A 19120-nucleotide genomic window follows, 5' to 3' on the forward strand; every position below is an offset into this window, starting at 1 on the left:
TCATTCCTCCAATGTATGTGCAGAGGAATAAACTGCCCTCTTTCCCTCTGCCTCTCTCCCCTTTCCCCCTTATTCTGTACGTTTCTCTCTCTCCATCTGTTTGATTGAAACTTGGCAGGGATTTCAGAGACATGTTCAGTCATTAAAATGACTAACCCAAGTAAAGGCCAGAGTACAGCTTAAATTGACGAGGGGTGGAGATACAGGATCAGCTGATCCCTCTGAGTTCCAAGTCGGCAGTGGGTGAGATTCCTTCTCCCCTTGTTAATATGTGGCCTCCTGCCAAGTCAAATAAGCTTTCAGGGAAAAAAAGAGCACATTGAAGTAAGAGGTAAGATTTCCAGTGAGACTGGTCAAAACCCCTGCTCCCAAGTCCCTGGGTTTAGTGGATAGTTTGGTGATGACCAGGCGTAGCAGGTGAGCATGGGCAACTGGATTAAGTGAAGTGATGCCCAGGCACATCACATTCTGGTACAGACCAAGGATGGGGGCTGTGGGACAGGAGAGTGGATAGGAAACAACAAGTGGGATATGCATGAAACTCAAGGGCCTAACATTTGTATTACATTGAACTGAGTGGCAAGCGTGTGTGCACATGCACTTGCTCATATGTGCCTTCTGGTTGAATGTGAGTGTACAGATTTACTTATAGGGCAGTCTGCTGCTTACATATCTATATGTGTGTATAGGCATGTGAGTGTGTATGCACATCTTTCCACTCTACATGTGTGGGGGAGGCCAAGTGTTTTCGGAAAGAAATGCAGTTCTCTTTCCTACCCTTCTCCTTCCCCAGTGCCGCATCCATACCTAGAATCCTGTCTTCAGTTTGAGTCACCTCATTCCCAAAAGGACAGAGTTGAAGTAGAAAAGGTCTGATGAAAGGATGTGGAACCGTGAAGAAAGATGTAGAACTCTAATCCAAGGAGAGATGAGAGTGATGGGGGGCTACTGAGTGCAGAGAGTAGCTAAGGGGAGACAGAATCGCTGGGTATAAAACAGTGAATGATGTAGAAATGGCCAGCTGGGATCCAGTGCACTGTGCCCCACAAGACAGAGGGAACACTGTTTAGGATTAAATTAAAAGGCAACTAATTCCAAATAGGTAAAAGGAATCACTATGCAAACCAGCTAAACTTTGACAAGAAACAGAGTTGAGAAGGATTTAGTATCTATCTAAGCAAAGAGTAGCATTGACCTACTAGTTTATGAAATGCCTACAGCTGTGATACTGGTATTTAGCCACTGTATGCAGCATTTACTGTGGCATTGGTCAGGATAAAATTCCTAGATGTACTTGCATCCTCACACTTCAGCTTATATGCTGCTGGAGAGCTGGGAAGCTGTAAGCAGGAAGAATACATCTCCTTTCCTTCCTATTGTATTGGACAGTTAGGTGCATTATGGGGAGTTGGAGGTGGATTATGCTTTCCATGTAAACCTTGGGCACTGGTCATTGCTGGAGTCAGTGGTTTCAACTAAACCAAGTAATAGTTTATTTCTGTCTGATAGGATGCCAAACTATACAAACCAATCTGTTCCTGTTTGGCAGAAGGGAGGCTGCTAGGCTAGCAGGACCCGTATCCAGATCTGACATGGCAGGGGGAGGGTTACTGGTGGCTAGATGGACAATGCCATTGTTAGCTTCCCTCACTTAATTTCAATTCAGCGTTGACTTCACTTTTCCCATTTCTGAGCCAGTGAATCTGGTTCCTTAACAGCTGTAGGGGAAGGGCGGGGGGGCAAGCTTTGATGCATTGTGTTTTTCCCTCCCATTTCTGTATGAAAGCTGTCACTGGGCAGCTTCCCTGCCTGCCACGTGGCTGCACAGGCGCTAGTCACCATGAGGTCAAAAGAAGAAAGCCAGCTGCTCCCAGCTGTGATGACCCTATCTCTGGCTTGACTAGAATGAGATGATGAGAGCATCTTGCTCTGAGCAGGCCTATGAGAAGCTTAAGGGCTTCCCCTTCATAAGACAGATCCTTAGCATATCTTTCCACAACCCCTCCTACTCTTTCACTGGCCAAACTCATGGAAGCTCTCTAGACCATTAGAGGTTGGCTCATCACTGCTCATAGTGTAGTCCTGCCTCTTGGGGACCACTAAAAATTCCATGGTGTCCCCTGGGTGGGATCCCAGGCAGCCTTGGCCTCTCCACTAAGCCCCCTCACTGACTTCAGTCTTTCAGCAATGTGCTGTAAGGGAAACCAAACTGGAAAGAATAATTACAATGGACCTTAGAACCCACTGTCCTTTGAGCAGAAAGGAGCTTTATGATTTTTACTGGAATCTGCTGTGGCAGATTACCAGAAATAAAACACTTCGAATCAAGGCCAAGCAGTCCTACACTACTGCCCTGCCAGCTCAAATGGGATTTAACCAGATTGGGAAACTAGAAATCTTCCCAGCCCCCTTGCTTCCAGGTGGGAGATGGTCCAAACCCTGCCCCTCCCCCACTCTTTATTGCCAAAGTTGGAGTGTAATAATGACAGTATACAAAGGTGGGAGGAAAAGACCCTAGTAAGAAGGTGCAGGTGGGCACCTATCCTCCCAGAAGGCTCCTGCATTGGCCCTCCATTCCTTCAGAAGGGAAATACCTTTTGTGGGAAATCTTTGATTTCAAGAGACAGCGAGAGGTAGAAAAAAGCGCCCCACCCCTTTTTTCAGCATTAATAACAAAGTTGGGGCCAGGAGCTATTTGAAATTAAAGGGTTCTGCTCACGGCACAATAGCAGCCATGTTTCTCCAGAGAAGCAGGACTGCCTGAAAACTGAGACTTGGCACAAGGAACAGTAAGGTAAGTGGCACTTTCAACAGGTGCCTCTCATTATCCTGTCTGGCTTTCAGTTAAGCAAGCCATACCATCTGCCTATCTATTTATATATTTATGTGGTCCCCAGCACCCTAGTGCCTGAGTCCCCCACAGACAAATTTGTCTTCACAGCACCCCTGTGAGATGGGGTAATATAATTATCATGTCTATTTTACTGATGGGGAACTAAGGCACCAGAAATCTTGTGCAAGGGTGCACAGCAAGTCTGTGGAAGAGTAGGGAACTGGACCCAAGTGTATCTGGCAGACCAAGGAATTGAATGTGGGGATCCTGAGTCCAGTATGCTAACCACAAAACTAGGCTGCCTCCTCACAGCTTGTGGTGGATGCTAGTTGGGTTGGAGGATGTGATATCCTCTATGTTTCCCACTCTCCTGGGCTAGGGACAGACATTCAAAAAGCTTGAGCCTGAATTGATTCAATCTTTGCAGATTAGTCTAACCTGGCTAGGCTGAACTGGTTTGTAACTGGACAGACATTCTCTCTGAACTGAGGAGATTCAGGCATATGCCTGCAGTGGCTCAGGCTAGAAGCTGGGGGGCACTAGAGCAGGCCTCCCTTCCCTTAAACAGTGATGAGCTGAGGGGTGTGTGGCCAGGCCCCTGAAGGACCTCTGATGAGGGAGGTCTCCCTGCATAGTCCCAGGCTTTTCCCTGCTGGCTGTTCAGCCCCCTGTCAGCCCCCAGCCAGCACTCTGAGGCAAGGGGTCTGGGGTGCAGTGCATACATCTGTTGATGATACAGAGCTTTTCAATCTCCTTCCCTGCTTCTTTATACTGTCTGCAGCAAACTGACAGGTGAGCAAGCCAGCAGAGGGCTGATAACAGTGATTATCACCTCACCAGCAAAGCAATAGCCCCTCTCCATTAGTTCAAACTCTTCTTAACCAGTTGACCTGTTGATTAGCTCCAAATAGCCCTAAGTAGTCACTTTTCTGTCTGACTGTCCCAGTGAAATTGGAGAGAGACGTACACATATCCCTCTCAGCATTAGCTAGTATACCACGTGCCTAGGGTCCGTGGGGCTGGGGGCTGTGCTGTGGGAGACAGGAGGGAGGGAGGGGGGGATTCCTGCTTGAGCAGCAAGCAGCAAGGAGGAGGTAGGGCAGGGGGAAGCCAGGCAGACCCTGCTGTGTCTGCAGTCTGCTGTAGCTCCAGCCAGGAAGTGTAGGGGAGGGGCCAGCTCTGCTACGGAGCATGGAGCCCTGCCCAGCCCATAGAGCATGCTGGGATGCTGGGGATGTCTGGTTTGTTTTAAACCAGCAAGGGGTCTGGGACAGACATTGCATAAAATGGTTTGACCCAAATCAGTTAAGTCTGATACCACATTCAACCAGGTTTATCTCAAACCAGTTTCTGCCATTTTCAAGCTGGTTTATGTGCACTGAACATCTGTTCTGTTACAGGTTTAAACCGGTTTCTGATCACTTAAATTGGTTTATGTGTAATGTCTGTCCCTAGCCCTAAGGACACCAGAGGATTTTGGCATTCATGAATGACAGCTTTGGATGGTTCTAGAAACAGAAGTCAGGGCTGAGAGCACTTTGTTGAAGTGGGATGGAGAGTCTGATGGGGAATGTAGTACAGAGGCAGATAATGAGAGCGCTGAGTTCCTGCCTCATCCTTGCTATGGTATCTGTAAGGCCATATCTATGATGTAAGGACAGTTGGTTGCTTACTAAGAGAGTGGTCTGAGTGAGGTGGTACTCTCTGCCCCTGTCTGGGGCTGCAGCAGACCCTATTAACTGACACTGCTTCTCAGGAACAAGCCTCAGGGACCATCCCCCCCTGCCCCGTGCTCTGACCCCATTAACAAATGCAGGTCACTTGGAGCTGGTCTAGAATCTGCAACCTTCACAGTGCATCTATTCCCATTGGCTCTGCCTTCTTCCATCCCAGCCCTTACAACTTCACCTTCCAGCTTGGCCATGCCAAGTTCCTGAGCACCGTGAAAGCTGGAAAACACTAGATCCCTGGTGGAAGGGGTTCCCTCAGTGCCCAGTCATCCTCTAGAGTGCTTTGAACTACTCAGGTGTGTAAACTCTTGGTGAAAGCTGAGCAGAGAGAAGGGTCCTGAGCAGAAGCCAAGAACCTGTTAGCAGCATGCTCTCCCTGCCATGCTGTGAATGCAGCCAGCCCAGCATTCAGCTGGTGTGCCGAGTCAGCCATTCTGGCCAGGATCCTAACCACAAATAACAGAGCCAATTACTGCCTGGTTTTCAGTTCTGGATTCAAGGGGAAGGAATGCAGCTGGATGTGCGCAGCAAAGCTCTGATGGTCAGCCCCCTTTTCACCAATGACTGTTAGCCTGGTCAGGAGGGTGCTGGCCACCAGGAAGGGTGGGGATTAATGTTGTTCTTGCCTGTGTGTTGATGGAGTCTTCCCAGAAGGGGCAGGAAGTCTCTAGCTGGGTTGCCCAGGGCAATCAGTCTCATGGTCTTGAGAATATCTGTCTCTGAACTAAGCAGAGAGAGACTCTAGGGCTTGACATGTAGGGATGAGGAAGGTATCTCCCTGAGGTAGTGTAGTAGCAGGACCCCAAACATCTTTGTGAGTTAGAAGAGTGTTAACATAAGCTTCTTCTCTCCCCTGTGCCATCACTCAGGTTGGCTTTACCTCTGCAGTTTTCCTCTGCAGGTGGGAATGTGTCTATCATCATCCCATGTGGCAAGGGAGGTATCCCTTCCTTCTTCCAGGAGATGCCACTTCAGCCTTGTCCTAAGAGATTTTGAAGGGAATGCAGCACCCTCTTCCTCAGACAAAAGGAGAGGTAGGAACTGTACAAAATCCATCTAAGAGCTTCTGAAGTAACTTAAGAATAACTCTTAAGATACCAGTAATGTAAGAAGATCAGAGAAACCATTCGCATTTCCCCATTTGTTCATTTTGTATGTCATCACTTTGCCTGAAGTCACTTTCCCTTGTACAGTCCTTTCCCTCTATTGTATGTGTGTGGGTCTTTCACAAGTCTTCAGGGGAGAGAGAAAACATTTTTAAAAATAGGAATCTCTGACTGTAAAACCACAAGACTGACATAGGCATAGGAGCCAAAACTACTTATTGGTTAGTCACAATCCCAATGACTTTGTTGGTATGATGTGTCCTTTTACCCATCCTCTGTCTACATCCTTTGTCTTTACAGACTGAGGGATCTCTGGGGTAAGAACCTGGCCTGTCTACAGGTCTGTACGATACTTAGCACATCATGGCTGCTGCTGTAACAGAAACAAATTATACATCCAATAACCACAATCTGCTCATTTTGGAAACTGACTAGAGTTGAAATTGACGGTTTCCCTTTATATTTAGGAGTAAAACCACACATCCTGAAAAAACTCTAACTGGTACAAGACATCCTGCTTAGCAACGCACGTTTTCATGAATTTTCATTAAGTTGAATACAAAGAAATACTTTTTATTGGGGTAGTGAAACCCTGTAATAAAACACCGAGGAAGGTTGTGGATTCTCCTTCAACATACATTTTTAAGGACAGGTGGGACAAATATCTGTCAGGGGTGGTCTAGGTGTATTCAGTCTTGCCAGGTATTTGGACTAGACGACCTCTTGATATTCTTTCAAGCCCCATGTGTCTAAAGTTCTGGCATCATACTAGTACTGGTTCTCCTTTGAAAATAGAGTCCATTTCCCAGCTCTCTGTGCTCATATTTACAATACGCTATGAGACTGGGCCTAGTTATCATAACGGTAGTATCACAGTGCGTGGCCTCCTTCTCCCTTGACAGCAGTGCTCCATCAGAACAGTGAATTGGATGACTGAGAGGAGAAGCTTGCAAGTTTCAGAGACAGAATATACCTGGGAGCAGAAGAAGAATGGTAAAAGAAAAGTTTGAAAACATGAACCAAGTGTAACTGATACAGTGTTGCATGCCAAAATTTACAGTACTTCTGGGCAGTGTGAACAGTCCCATACATCTCAATGCATTGTAAACCCCAAGACCATTGTTCTAGGCGTCACAGCCCATGCCCTCTCAGAGGACTCTGTGTATGGCAAGAGAAGAGTGCAGTGGGCCCCACTCGCCTAAATACATAGCTCCCCTCCCAGGCACCTGGCTCAAGGAAAGAGGATCTTTGCTGCTACTTCCATAGATGTCTTAAAGGGATGGGGGGCTATGGCTGCCAGTCCTGTAGGGGTGAGAGGGCGTCCATGTGACCATTGCCCCTGGCTCTTTGTGAGGGGAAGGCATCCACTGCCACTGCCTCTCCATTGTTTAGGGTCAGGACCACCAGGGTAGAGCCAAAGGTAGGGTCGTGCTTTTGGCTTAAACCAGCTCTGTCCTTGCCACTTGGTGCTGTATGCTTTTAGTAAGAGGACCAAGTTCTTGTTCTACTTAGTCCAGTGAAAACTCCAGTGACCTCCCCTGCCATGGAATGCCCTGTGGACACAGAATATGACTAACCAACGGCGTTCCTTTTGTCTCCGGTGTCAGCTCCTGAAGCTCCTACTTCCACAGGTTAAAATCCCTGCCACATACCCAACTCCTGGGGCTCTCAGGGAGCCCACAAAAGCCACCAATGCCAGGAGGAAGCTGTTCACACAGAAAACAGATGAATTCCCTGTTTCCTCTGTTCTCACCCACTCAGGAAGAGGAATGGCAAAGCAGCAAGGAGGGAGGTGATCTGCAGGAGGTCAGAAGGGAAAGGTCAAACTACCCGTACAGACCTGTAGGCAGGCCAGGTCAGAAGGGAAAGGTCAAACTACCCACTTGGCATCCGGAACTAAACTGTTTGATTTGTGCACCAGTAAGATCCCAGGGTGGGTGGAAGGAAATAATACAGACCCCTATTGGGTGATGGGAGGGTGAAGCAGGAGCCCTTCAACAGGACTGCTATGGCCCTGCCAACCACTCTAAGAGGAGTTATATGCATTTCTCCCTACTTGGAGGCTGGAGGAGAGTCCTGAGGAACCCTTTGGGGGTGAGGGGGAGGGAATGGGGGATCCTGAAGGGATTCTGCCACGTGCAGAATCTGTTTCAAACCCCACTGCTGCTGCCAAGGTTATGGGAACAGCCAAGACCTACACCCAGAGAGGGTGTTACATCCTTATGCTCCTGACAGCGTGGGAAGGAATCCCACCCCTGGCACAGGTGCTGTGTGCCAAGCATCCAGACCCTGCAGCAAGATTTTACAGCCAAGTTAATCACACAGAGCCAGGGCTTGTCATGAAGATGCAGGCGCCACACCTCAATCAAAGGCGCCACCTTGGTCAAGCCCTCCTAGGTATTGGAATGGCTCCCATCCTACTCAGTGTGTGCCAGAGAGGGCAGCGGATGGGTGGCAGAGGATTGCAGTGGGGTTTGATTTCCTGTTCAGCTCCCACTGGTTAGTTGGGCCATGTGAATCCTATCTCTTGCCAGATGACTCCTGCATCTCTGCAGGGAGTTGGACCAGATCATTGATTTTCAACCCTGGGGTGCTGTGAGATCCTTTAAAGGGTGCTGCACAAAATGAGCGCTGTTAGGTGTGCAAACACCTACACATGATTCATAAGATATACCCAGAGATTTCAAATAGGAATCCAGAGTGTCAAAGCCATTCTGCCCTGCTGTGAGCTTTCTGAATTCTTTACAACAGAAGAACTACTCTTATTTTTAAGTAGTTGAAAAATGAGAGACAGTTAAGAGCTGGCATTTTCCAAGGGGTACCTGGAGTCTAATGAGAGTTACCTTGAATCTAAAAAAAGTTGAGAACTACTGGACTAGATGATCCTCAAGGTCCCTGCCAACACTTTGAATCTAGGATTTCTGCCCAAAAGACTCAGTGCTCTTAATCAGAAGAAGGGCTTCTCTTTCCCTCTTTTTGTGGGGCTTCTCTTTCCCTCTTCCCCACTGGAGCTTTTTGTTTTGCTTCTCTGTGCACCATGCAGCCACATTGCTTTCTAGCTGGATGATTTCTGGTCTTACTCATTTGTCCCGCCTACTTCAGAGTTAGCATGGATTCCAATGACAACTTTTTTGAAAGTTCCTTGTTTAAAAACTCAGTGGTTAGATGTTGCAGATGGTCCCTTTTGATCTTTTGGCTAGGAATTCTATGGTTGTGTTCATATCCTTGGAGAGAGCAACTAGCTAAGCAAACAGGAACAGAGTGTTTTCTGATTGATCTGCTGGGAAGGGGCTGCCAGTCTATCCTGATAGCTTCTGAGCACCTTCATGATATCTCAGGCACATAAGCTGAGAAGGCATCTCCAATAATAAAGGCAAGGAGGTTCATTGTAAAGAGTCAGCCTTGCCCAGGGCCACCCCAATCACACCTGGCTTCTGGAGCAACATAGCACAGCACTGTTAATGAATGTTTGGCTGTGTCTTGACTGGAGGATAATAATCTTGAGTGCACAGAATAACAATGAATAAATGCACCATATTCAGAATGATCAAAGCCCTGGGAAGGTGTAATTAATGCTCACAGCTGCCCCATGAAAGAAGTCAGAATCAGCCCCTTTTTACTGAGAGGGGTGCTAAGGTATAGAGCTGCAAAGTGTTTTGGCCATCGGCTACCTAACCAGTCAGTGTCAGGGCACAGGTGTGGCTTCAGAAGGTCCTCCTGTGTTCAGGCCACTAGTCCACCATCCCTTTCTGTTGGATTTGGAACTCTCCTGTTCTCCCTTGTGGAGCTGGGAGGGTTGTGGTGTGGGGTGGGAGGGGAAGCACTTATCCAGGCAGCCATCCCTGGTGGGGGGGCACCCAAAGAAAATTCCAGGAATTCCTACAAACCACTGTCATCTAAGCAACAAGCATGGGACAAGAGCAGGCTGGGGAGTGCCTAGCACTGTGAAGCTGCTGCCTTTGGTTCTATACAGACTTGGGGGTGGACTCTTTTCCCCACTGGTGGCATTGTGTCAAGAGTAACAGAGTCAGAAGTTCACTATCAGCCGGTTACAACGGGAGCACACTCATTCTCAGCGATGGAGCCTGCACTTTTTCTTCTGAAAACATCAGGAGCTGTGCCATTCCTTTACAGCATTGAGGAGTGGCACCATGTGTGTGGCACAGTGAAGCTGGTTCTGGACTCCTCAGTGGCCTACGCCTTATGTGGGCATTTATGTCAGTGCCAAAAGAAGGTAACATGCTAGTAAACTTATGTGGGAACATTTTGCATTTAGGTTGCACTGGATGGGCATGGGTGTAAAGGCCTCCTTGAGGGGTAGGGCAATGAAGAATTGGTCCCTGTATGACTCTGAGAATTATTGCCCTCAGCATCTAGGCATGTGGCTTTATTGGCATGTGTATCAGCAACTTCATCCCGTCTGCAGGGGATTCAAATACCAAAGAGAGCTGCATGTGTCCAGTCTCCCTGCAGACAGACACTGAAATGCTGACTCCTGGGATGCTGCAGGATGATTTCTCCTTGCTCCCTGAATCCTCAGCTTCATCCTCTCCTCTGTAAGAGCTATTTGGACATTTTCAACTTGGGTAACAACAAGTGTTCTATTATTTGTAAAGATGAGGCCAATGACTGATAGAGGCGTGGGGGCCACAGAGGGGCCGAAGAGGCAGCATGACTGGCTTTGTAGAACTTCATACATCCAGACTGTACCATGTCTAATCCAAACCGGGGGGCAGTTCAGATCCTGGCCCCATTTCCTACAGGCAGCTATAGCTGCTCTTCATCAGGCTGCTTCTAGCTAGTTCATTATTCCCTTGTTCTCTCCCTGGCTGTTTGTTGTACCATGGACTGTCCCTCATTCTGTACCTAGACTGTGAACTCCTCAGGGTGGGGACCATTTGCTTTATGTACATGGGCAGCCTCTAGCTCAGTGGGACAAATAATAAAGTTAATGACTTTGGGGCCTGGGTGGGAGGTTTGGATATACAGGACCTTCAGGGTCTATAGTTCAATGGAGAGTGCATTCCTCCATGCTTGCATTTATTAGTGGAGATGCCTTCTCAGCTTATGTGCCCCAGATATCATGAAGGTGCTCAGAAGCTATCAGGACCCGTGAAGACTGTGCAACACTGGAAAAGAAAGTGGCACATGGGTGGAAGAAGCTTGTCCCTTGCTGCCCGGGCTATACCTGTCTGGGGATATGCAGCACTCATCCAACACCAGGATCATTTTATAAAAGTAGGAGCAGCGGTGGCTTGTACTGGGCATGGGGAGTCCCCATTTTCCTTCATTTCTGGAGGCCCAGTCTAGCCAGTTCTGCCCCTCAGCTGACTGGTCCCATTCCTCAGTGCTGTCAGCCCCGGCCTGTGCAACCAGCGGAGTGCCCGAGACACAGCAAAGAAATGAACATCCTGAGCAGACAGGGTGACAGGGTCTGTCACACAACAGAGGGTCTGTGTGGCCCGCTCGCTCCAAACTGGGTTGCTATAGGAAAGAGCAGAAGCTGGGGGGAATGTGTGGGACCTATTCACACCCCCAGCCCTAATTCAAAGTGTCCCTGAGGTAATGTTTGCCTGGCTTGCTGGGATTGCTGCCCAATAAAGGGCCTCTAAGCGGGAGGGGGGGGAGCTGGAAGGGGCTGGGAGAAATATTTGCCTTGAATGGAAGTGACTTTTAGAGGTGAAAAAAGTAAGAAAGAGCCCTTTGAGAGACATGGAGATGGGGGAGGCAAGGGGGATGTGGCAGAGGGAGTGTGCCCCCTGCGGGAGCACAGTTGTGACAGCAGCCTCCTTTTGCAGACATCCCGCCGTGCACGCTGTGTGGGGGTGCTGTACTAGCTTTCAAATGCAGAGGGCCCAATTCGGCTGCTCCGACAGCTTGCACTGGCCAACGGGTGGGGAGGCACCAGTCTGCGCCATGCTTGGATTGATCTCTTTATTTTACGTCTTGCTGTAGGCGAATCTGTCATGGCCCTGCCTGCACAGGGCTGTGAGGGGAAGGGGAGAAATGTCCAGCTGCTTCTGACTTGAGTTCAGCTCAAACAGGTGAATCGCCCACTCCATGGTGCATTTTTAAGCCCTTTGAGATAACCACGCTCTTCCCTAGTGACCATGGCCAAACTGACCCCAGTGATGCGAGGGAGCAAAGCTCTGTGTCCTGCCCCAGGCTGTGCTCCAGCCCGTCCCCTATCCTCTTTTCTGTCTGGTTTTTAAATAGCATTTGGAAACAAACAATCCTCTCTTGTACTGCACTCTTCCCCCTTCCCTCCCCCGGCTGCTGTGAGTGACACTGAGCCGTCTCCTGCCACACAGCTCCCAGACAGAGAGCAAAGAGGCCTGGTCGACTGCACTGAACCTGTGGGTGACAAAGCAGCAGGGGAATTGGGAATGTGGCCCCCCTTCCCCTCTTGTACTCCTCCTGAAAAGTGCCCCTCCTGGAGGCATGTGATGTACAAAAGGTCAGGGAAGACAAGGGCCTGGAAAGGGGGGCATCTCTGGGAGCGTGTCAGGGGTGGGGGATATGGAGGCCCAATGTGTGTCTGGTTGACTGCTGCATTCTTCACACATCAGTGAGAGCTGCTAAGTGCCTGGGTGTCCCTGAGCTAGTGAATAGGTTTTGAATGGGTTTCGGGCATTCAGGTGTCAAGGCAGGTTGAATAGGTCGCCTGCTTGGAACAGGGCTGCATTGTGGAATGAAAACTGTAGGGCTGCATGCTAAGGGCTGTGCACCATAGCTCATTAAGGCCAAAACTCAAAACTGACCAACAGTTTTTGATGACACCACTTCTTGGTGGCTCTGATTACAGCTGCCCTCATTTTGGGTGCTCATCACTTTGGCTTAAATACTTATGACTCCTTCTTTAATAGTGTGGTAGCATTTAGAAATTTCCACCATGGACCAGAACTCTTCCCCTTCTGCTCCCTGTACTAATGGACACTTCTCTGTGGTCAGAGTAGTTTTCATAGGAATATAGGAAATGGCTGATTGAATAAGCCTGGTGATGCATCTACCCTAGTATCCTAGATCATGGTAGCTAGTTCAGAGGAGGGCAAAAGAAAACCCAGTGGTATGGTTATGAGTTAACCTGAGCCTAGGGAACATTTCCTTCTGATCCTAGTAGTTAGAAGTGAGGTAAGCCCTAAAGGAAGGTGGCTTCTATCCGATGCTAAACCTCTTGCTTATTTCTTACTGTTTTCTCTTCCAGCTCTGCATGTCCTTGATGGCCATATTGATTTTTCATTGTCTCCCTGCTTTCATAGGTGCAGAAAGAACTGAAACCATTTGGGATGACACTTTCCAGGGCTAGAGTATCCCGGAGGATAGATTATTGTTTTGGAAAATCCCTTCAGCTACTTTTGAAAATTCTGGGAAAAAGAAATGAAATTCTCATGGTAGGAAACACCCCCCCCCCCCCCCCCCCCAGCAATCCCAAGCCTGTTTTTTTCTGCAGGCTATCGTGCTACATAGAGAGGAGGCTTGGCAAAGGGAAAATACTGGTGGGTGGAGGATAAATGATCATGCTCCTTGGCCACTGAATAAGTTTTTATAGCGGGGCTTAATGACCTCTATGACTTCAGTGTTCTTTGTAGTGGGCCTGATCAAGGGGGTTAGTGGGCCATGGTTGAGCTATTTTGCATCCAAAAATAGAAGTTAATTGGCAGTTTTCTGCAAGACAAATGAAGCTTTCACAGGTGGATCTAGAATTTTGAAAATGGGAGTGCAAATGGTGAGGTGCATCATCACATATGAAACAACACATATTTTTCTCCAGTTAACAATAAACTAGAAGCTATACTAATATGCTAGGGGCCTAGGGCTGCGTTACTGAGTTTAAAATGAAAGCAAAAACAAATAAAACTTCATTAGAATGAGTTAAAAATAATCTGCAGGGCTATGAAATAGGAACTTCATTACCAGGAGCAGCTCACAGACAGCAGCATTGCAGAACAAAGGATATCTTGATTAGTGGAACATTGAGACCATTGAAAAGAAGAGAGGGTTGTTAACACCTGTGGTATGAACAGTTTAGAAAAGATCAGGTAGATTATAATGAGACATGAAATCAGTTGATTCTCTCAGCACTGCCTAACTAGAAATGTTGCTGCCACTGCCAGGCAGTTGGTTTTAAACTTTGGGTGGATCAGGAATCAAAGGGTGTGCAAGTGTACCAGTGCACCCCCCTGGATCACCCCTGGAGGATTTAATATTCCATCTCAAAACTGATGTCTGACAGTGCTCTACAGAAGGGGGCGAGCACCCCATGTGGTAATGTTTGCAGTTGATATGAGATTATTTAGGTTAGTCAAGTCCAGTGAAGGTTGTAGAGAAGGCACTTAACCAAGCTAGGCGATTGGCTACATAGTGTGGACTATATTAGGCTCCAAGATGCTTCACGGCAATATAATCTACCTTGCATTTACTTGCATTCACTTGGCCAAAGAAGAGGAGGCAAAGGAAGTGAGGAAGTGAGAGTGAGACAAGTTAAAGAAAGTAGGCTAAAAGTTGCTCACACTAAATTTAGTGGTTCTGTGCTAGTTAGATCTGGTATAGGACAATATATATCTTAAATAGGGACTATAATAGCCATATGAATATTAATTAGAGAAGAACCTATTAGGAACATTTAAAAAGCTTTGGCCTTATTTAGTAAGCTTTTTGATACTGAGCCAGGGGTAGAGTATAAATATCTGGGTTCCTCTCACAATCTTTGCTCTTCAGCCTTGAACTGCAGTGCCCTTTTAAAACTCCATATGTAACCTAGGTGAGAAGTCCTTTCCCCAAACAGGTTGGCCACCTGTTTAAGACTTTCTAAGACTTTAAGACTTACAGAAATTAATTTGAAATGCTCAAAACTGTTAATAAGACTATTATTTCTTTACATCACAGGTACATCACAGGTTCAACCTTTTGGCCCTGTGGGCCAGAAGAGTGGTGTGGGGCCAGGCTGAGGGCTGGATTGGGCCCTGGTACCTGGAACTGCTTGCTTTTTGCCCCGCACACAGGCATTGTGCCCCAGGGGCCTAGCACCACTCCTTCCTGCAGGGATTGGATCCTGGAGGCCTGACACCACCGCCTCCAACCCCTTGTGCATCTGGATTGGATGTTGGGGGCCCGGTACCATGCCCTCCCACTTTCCATATGCTGGGATTTGGTTCTGGGGGTCTGACACCTTTACCAGCTGGCACTGAATGCTGGGATTGGGCTCCCCAGGGGTCCAGAGATTTGGCAGTAGGGAATCATGATGCTGTTCCCCACTGCCAAATTCTGAACCCTGGGGCTGTCTTGTGGGCTAGATGATATGATGCCATAGGCTGGCTCTCACCCATGGCCCAGAAGTTTAGCACCCCTGTTATAAACTAGTGGTACTCAACTTTTTGGCCTGGCAGACCAAATGAGTGTCAGGGGTTGTTTGCTGGCCAGATCGAGCCCCACACTCCAGGATTTGGGCCCACCATCACCCCCTCCCTGCTCTGAGAGCCAGGAGTGGGACCTGGGACCTGGCATCATCCCTTCACACCCCCATGTTCCATGCCCACCCAATCCTGCATGCTGGGATCACCACCCAATCCAGCATACAGGGCCTGGGGCTCTCCAAGGGCCCAGAAATTTGGCAGTGGAAGTGTGGTGCCACCATGCTCCTGATGCCAAATTTCCAGACCTGTGGGAAGCCCCATGGGCAGGCTCTGGACCACTGGTCAAGGATTGAGCATCCCTGCTTTAGATGAATGCACATTTTATAATTTTTAATCATTTGCTTGATATGCCTTACCTGGGCTATTTGGACATTTATATCTTATCTGTATTTTTTAAATTAAATATGCTATTAAAACTATCTACGTTAATGTCTATGAGTATTTCATTTTGCTGGGACTGGCTCTTTGAACCTTTCTTGGTTCTTAGAATATCTCTGGGGGTCAACCAAAGGGACAGGCAAAATTTAGCTTTGCTAAATGCAACGAAATGTACATTGTAGAGAATAATCAGAATTACCCATATGCATTATGAGGTTCTGTAGTAGCTGGCATGACTTAGGAAGGAGGCCTGATTATCACCGTAGACAGTGAAATGAACTCCTCTGTTCTGTGTGTAACTACGACTAAAAAAGTACAGATGCACGAGGAATTGGGTGGAGAATAAATCAAAAAACATTATCATTCCATTATCAAACATCATGGCATTGGCTCATGGGGAATATTGTTCTATGTGCAGCTCTGGTCACCCTACCTTGTAAAAGAGCTAACAGAAAAGATTATGTGATCTGAAGAGAGAAGGGTTTTGGAACCAGCAATGAGAATCATTAGGTGCCTAAGAAAAACTCTCATCTCCTAAAGTCAACATGATTTAGGATTAGAATTGCTGCCATTGTCTTCAAGTGGGAAACAAGTAGGGTCCTGTCCATTTAGGTTTCCACGCCATGCCTACCACCCTGGGGTCCAAGTGTTCTACAAGGAGATCATAACTAAAGTAGGCTAAGAGTACAGTTTATAACATTGCTGCTTGTATTGGGAAATGCACATGCCAAAACTGTGTTTCTCAATATTTGCAAGCTGGCAACCTCTTATGCAAAGTTAAAAAAAGAAATCCTCAGTCCCATGACATTTACTATAAAAACAAAAATATATTGATGCTCAGCCTGTGTGATTTTTTTGGTGAATGTGTTTGTAAAGGCTGAAAAATGCCTAGAGAGGAGGAGTGTGTGGGGAGTGGGGCAATGCTACTCACGTTGTTATAGATTGTCATCAAATTATCCATGTCTTGCACTTCCCCAGATTACCTCCTGGCGGGAAGGGCAACCCCTCAGATGAGAAACACTGCCTAAAACATATAGCACATATAATCTCTCAGCTGAGTACAACCTCTCAGCTGAGAGAACACTGTATTTGGGGCCTGAACTTCTGTATTTCATTTTAGCAGCCTGTATGTTGCCTGGCCATTGGGTCCATTGCACTTAATCTTGTGTTTGTATTTACCCAATAAATCTTCCAAAGAGATTTTGGAATTCCCCCCCAGGAGGCTAAGACTGATAGTGCAGGCCAGGTCATAGAGGACATGGCTCCCATTCATGCACATGAGAAACTGGAAGCACTCAATGTTTGTTACCATTTATTTCTTCACATTTTAAAAGATAACTTAATTAAGAACATTTTCCCTTGGATGCAGTTGGCCCCCTAAAGCCTCTATTTAAACAACCTGGAGATGCTCTGCACTGAATCCAAACCCTTTGAGAGTTCCTTTGGTTATTGCCGATTAAGGGAACTAGGTCATGCTGCTGGACTATAATATACATAATTCTGCTGTTCCAGCTGGAGAATCTGTGAAAGCTGGAAAAGAAAATCATAATCCTGGAAAGAGGTCTTGCTGGATGTACTCTTCCCAGAACTACAGAAAATCAGTCCAACTGTGCAGGCTATCATGAGAGACATCAAACAGACTTCATTACACCAACCAAATGGGTTGCATTCTAGTAGGAAAGGCAGGACTGTGCTTGCACGATAAATATGTAAATAAATTACTGTAGCCATTTCCCCACCCTGCATGGCATCAATTAATATGAACTGGAACACAAATAATATCTTGCAATTCTCTTTCATTCCAAGATGCTTGCAGGAGAACTTTGTCCTCCCCTGAACTGCACTTAGTACACAGCAATATTGAAGAGCTGTTTGAAATGAGAATGGCATAAGAACGTTTTAACAGTTTGAAAGGAGACAGAATGGAGTGGTATTACAGTCCTGCGTATTAAATCATAGACTCATAGAAAATGAGGCTTGGAAGGGAACTCAGGAGGTCATCTAATCCAACCCCCTGCACAAAGCAGGAACCATCCCCAGCTAGATCATTGTGGCCAGAGCTTTGTCAAGCTGGGCCTTAAAAACCTCCAAGGATGGAGATCCCAACACCTCTCTAGGTAACCTATTTCAGTGCTTCACCATGCTCCTTGTGAGAGAGTTTTTCCTAACTTCAGCCTTTTCCTCATCATCTGTCACAGTCTAGCTCCATCCTTTTGGGAACTACCCTTCAGGTAGCTGAAGGCTGCAATCAAATCCCCCCTCAGTCTTCTCTTCTGTAGACTAAATAAGCCCAATTCCCTCAGCCTCTCGTCGTAAGTCATGTGCCCCAGCCACCTAACCTTTTTCATTGCCCTCCTCTGGAGTCTCTCCAATTTGTCTACATCCTTTCTGTAGTGGGGGGCCCAGAACTGGACACAGTAATCCAGATGTGGCCTCACCAGTGCAGAATAGAGGGGAAGAATTACTTCCTTCAATCTTCTGGCAATGCCCCTACTAATGCAGCCCAGTATGCTCTTAAATTTCTTGGTAAGGAGAGCTCATTGTTTACTCATTTCCAGCTTATTGTCCACTGCAACCCACAGGTCCTTTTCTGCAGAGTGCTGCTTAGTCAGTTGGTCTCAAGCCTGTACCGTGCATGGGATTCTTCTGTTCTAATTGTAGGACTTTGCACTTTTCCTTATTGAACCTCATGAGATTTCTGTTGGCTCAATCCTCCAATTTGTTGAGGTCACTCTGAATCTTATGCCTACTCTCCAATGTATCTACTATTCCCCTGAGCTTGGTGTCATCAGCAAACTTACTCTTTTCCAGTCATCCAGAAGACCTCCCCCAGTTGCTACGAATTCTCAGAGATAATGGCCAGTGGCTCTACAATCACATCAGCCAATTCCCTCAGCACCCTTGGATGCATTACATCTGGCCCATGGACTTGTACACATCCAGCTTTTCTAAATAGTCCCTAATTTATTTTTTCACCACTGTTGGCGCCTCACTTTCTCCCCAAACTGTGCTGCCAGATGCAGGAGTCTGGGAGCTGACCTTGCCTGTAAGGACTGAAGTGAAAAAGACATTGAGTATTTCAGCCTTTTCCTCATCATCTGTGACTAGGTTGCCTCCCCCAGTCAGTAAGGGACCCACACTTTCCCTGACCTTCCTCTTGTTGCTCACATACTTGAAGAAACCCTTCTTGTTACCCTTCACTTACCTTGCTAGCTGCAACTCCAATTGTACTTTGGTCTTCCTGATTTCATCCCTGCATGCCTGAGCAATATTCTTATACTCCTCCCTAGTCATCTGTCCAAGCTTCCACTTCAAAACCAACCAAATGGGCTTCTATGTTGAAAGTGAATTGGCCAGGCAGATGAGCTAGATTATTTTGGACTGTGGACAGATGTCACAATATACATGAATATAGGAGGTAGGGAGATTTATACTTTTGGTGTGTAAGTCAGCTGAACTGATATAAGTACAGCCTGTATGTTGCTTCTCACCACAGCTTCTTCCTCCAGTCTGCTGCTTTACTGGCATAAATCCGTTAATTAAGCAGGTTTAAAGTTACAGCAATTTAGCTACACTTATACTGGTATAGGAAAGGACAAATAAAACAATTACTAGGTGCAGTGTGACCTGCGGCAAGCTGGTATAAATGTTCCCTCTGTC

General features: G+C 47.1%; 1 long non-coding RNA gene across 2 annotated transcripts; it reads left to right on the plus strand.

The window, feature by feature from the left end:
• Window positions 1-227: 227 nt before the first annotated feature.
• On the plus strand, window positions 228-15493 carry LOC109286416 (uncharacterized). 2 transcript variants are annotated; one of them, XR_009456361.1, is made up of 3 exons: window positions 228-331; window positions 12929-13060; window positions 14556-15493. It is a non-coding gene; the product is annotated as an uncharacterized LOC109286416 (long non-coding RNA). The 2 variants fall into 2 exon arrangements; XR_009456360.1 differs by lacking the exon at window positions 228-331 and adding an exon at window positions 5456-5597.
• Window positions 15494-19120: the final 3627 nt, after the last annotated feature.

The sequence above is a fragment of the Alligator mississippiensis genome, chromosome 1, assembly GCF_030867095.1.
Source record: "Alligator mississippiensis isolate rAllMis1 chromosome 1, rAllMis1, whole genome shotgun sequence".
Classification (NCBI taxonomy): domain Eukaryota; kingdom Metazoa; phylum Chordata; order Crocodylia; family Alligatoridae; genus Alligator; species Alligator mississippiensis.